Source organism: Misgurnus anguillicaudatus, chromosome 2, assembly GCF_027580225.2.
Source record: "Misgurnus anguillicaudatus chromosome 2, ASM2758022v2, whole genome shotgun sequence".
Classification (NCBI taxonomy): domain Eukaryota; kingdom Metazoa; phylum Chordata; class Actinopteri; order Cypriniformes; family Cobitidae; genus Misgurnus; species Misgurnus anguillicaudatus.
The window spans coordinates 11502114-11505759 of record NC_073338.2 but is presented as its reverse complement, the minus strand read 5'-3'; positions in this window follow the sequence as shown (position 1 = coordinate 11505759).

Genomic DNA, 3646 nt, shown 5'->3' with positions numbered 1-3646 from the left:
GAGCTACAACATACATAAAAGAAACCAAGTTAATATACAAAATATGTAATAAATAACTCTTAAAATGAAGACTATTAATTGAATGTGCTTTGGTGGGCAACTCAAAGACCACTCATATACGCACCTAAAGATGTTTGTTGTTCTTTCAGGCTGATTAATTTCATTTTCCAAAGAAACATCCCACCAAACAATAGCCATTGTTTCACCATCTAGGTTAACTATGGAGCCCATTAAGTCCAGCTATGAGTAACCCACTTCTGGCAAAAATAAATTTGAATTTGATTACATGCAAAATAATTTATGAAGATGTATGATATTCAACAATGATTGCAAGATGTTTGGTTTCATTACTTTATTTTTGGACAATGGTTTCAATGACAGCCCAAATTTTGCCTTGTTTTAGCAAGACGTCTGTGTTTGTACGGCTATTAAAATGAATAATGGCTTCCCGGGATGTGAGAGGTTCCTGGCTTTGCAAACACTGTCACCACAATGTTGTGGGTAGTTGCATAGATTTTGTTCAAATACTTGTAGTATAAAGAGAGTAATAATAAGAGGTATGAACAATAGTAATTCTGCATATACTAATTATTATTATTATTAATAATAACAATAATAACTCTCTACTTGCAAACCAAGAGGATTAAAAGGGCCGTCTCAACACTGCTCATATTTGTACATGTTATTGAAAGGTTTGGAGCTACTGCATGTTGTCATGGAAACAACAGATCAAAAAGACTATAAATTGGAAAGCTAAGATGGGATTTGAAAGAAGGAAAAATATGAATGTATGAATCAATGAATAATTGATTATTTTCTAACGTTTCTAACATTAACACATATTCCACCTTCTTTGAATGAGATTTGCAACACAGGTAAACATGTTTCTCATCATGAGGCCAGTACATCCCTCATTAGTATAGAAACATGGAATGACTCAGAGAGGAAAACATGATTCATTAATAAATAAGATGGTGGTCACAAACATGTCTATTAAATATTACTAAACTAATACTAATCTTCAGAATGCAGAACATTGTTATCTGCAAATCACTACATCTCTCATTTCTTCTTAGCAAATACCCGACACCATAGCAACCATTCAGAAATAACTAGCAACCAGAAAACCATTCCAGTGCACCTTTACATTTGCGACCACAAAGCAATGCACTAACCATCCAGCCAACAGCAACCATCATGGTGACAGGTTTAGACGAGCACCACTTACATTTTCTTTAGATCTGATATACAATGACTGGAGTAACAATTCAATATGAAAACTGAAACACGTTAAGAAAAGATAAGTGTGCATGACAAGAGATCGGAGACGACACACAGGGCTGAAATGAGCAGGGAGGTCTCGGTTGTTGTCCGACAGGGTAGAAGTTTGTGATCAACGCCCCTGTGGACGAAATCGTGTTTGACACAAGCAAACGGGACACAACCGCATTTGCAAGATGTCAACTGGGAATTCGAAATACGCACTGAATGCCAACAGCGCACTAGCAAGAGAGACCGAGAAAATGAATAAAAAGTGTCTTCACACAGTGGCCAAGATAAAGGAAGGTGTGATACTCTGTTATTTATTATGGTAATAAAATTCACACACTGAATCATAAACAGATTTCAGAGGCCATGTGTCTCTGTAGACCTTAAATGCATATAGTAATATGGGGAACATCAACTGCGCTTCACCCAAACTGTGTCTGGGGTGATCAAAAATGACATTTAATTGGATCTTAAATGAGAATATAGTCAAAAATTATTTAAATACCTAAAGACCACATTTTTTTGCATTAAATAGCAATACAAAATATGGCTTCCGTGCCAAAAAAATGTAAGCTATATATAATATTTGTTATGACCTGTAACTTGTAATCCATGACAATGAGTACCAAATTATTAACACTATTATTTATATAAACATTTGAAAAGCAGAAAAAATAATGACTTTGGATGTACTTGCAATTATATAAACACCCATATATAGTTTGTAAAGCACTGTGCTGCATCCTTATCACTTTTCAAAGATTTTCACCGTTTCATTGTTTTTTTTGTTTGTTCTTGTAACATGTTGCTTCCTGCCTTTCTGCTGCATTTTGTATCTGAAGAATTAAAACGTCGTCAGGAATGCTCAAAACACTTCTATACCCTAAACACTTCTATACACTAAAGAGTTTTTGGTCTTTGCTCCCCCTACAGGTCGGAAGCGGAATTGTCCATTACCACTGACGTAAATAATTTAGCCTACTGCAGCAAAGCTGGCTCTGATTGGATTGTAGGTCTGCCGTAAAGCAAGTTTTTGTAGTTTTTACTCGAACTACAGGACCGCGACCCGACTGTTGGAAACTTCTTTAGTGCGGTTTTGGCCGATAGAGGGCTGCAAAGCGAATGTGAAAGTGCCGTTCACCCTGTTTCGAGTGGATGAACAACTGAAACTTTTTTGGAAACGTTATTTTAAGGTAAAAAAACTCTTTGGTGTTGCTTTAACCCTCAATGTCTAAAAAATTTATGATTAAAAATGTTAAATAAACATTAAAGTCTATCACGTTTATGTCATTTTTATTGTTTATATACTTTTTTTATTTATTTATATTTTTACTGTTATTAAAATTTAAAATTACATTCATTTTATAACATAACGCAGTTGTTGTGCAAATGCATTAATCGCACAATTAAGCAGCATTAAACAAGTCATTAAACGAAACGCAAACAAACATAAATGCCATTTCAGACTCCTGTGACGTTGCCTTGACTCCTGTGACGTTGTGGTTAGGTGCGGGGTTAGGGGTTTGGTTGTTGTTGTTTTTTCACGATTAATTTCGTATGTATTTATACAAATTAGCCAACTTGTAAAATATGTACGAATTCTCAATTAACTGATATAAGTATTTGACATAAAATTTGGTCAATACTTTTATTTTGATCTTTTCACATAAAGTCGGATTGTTAGAAATGTAAGTGAAAATGAAAAAAAAAAAACGCTGTTAACGCTCTATAATATTTCTGTTATATCATGAAAATCTGACTTTATTTCATGTTTAAGTGCTATAATTGTGTCCCCAGGGTTTCTATCAACTTAGAAAAACTTAGTTTTGGTTAACCATTCTTTGCAAGCAAAAATAGGTAATTGAAATTTGTCTCCCCTTGTAATGTCAGAAGGGGATTTCATTATAATAATTCCGCCTCTTAATCTGCACTGTCCAGCCACTGCAGTGCCATTTATCAGCTTATTTGCATTTAAACAGCACATTTTTGCTCACACCTACATAGTGGCAATTTTAACTTACTATAATAAATTATCTATATGATGTTTTGAGCTAAAACTTTACATTACATGTACCACGGGGACACCAAAGATTTATTTTACATCTTAAAAATGTCCTGTGAAATGTCCCCTTTAATGCACAAATTTTCTGTGAGCTGTGCACAATGTGCCCCCTTAAAAATAATTGGTGCATGACGTCCCTGAACTGAGGAGTTTATTTTTTTGTATATATCTAAACAGAAAGGGTTAAATAATTAAGCAATATCACCTGATTATAATACAATTAAGAACTACTGTTTGCATTTTTATAGGATGTTGGGGTCTGTTTACTTACAGTCAGCTGTTATATAATAATAGTTATTTTTCGTCAGGTTTCTA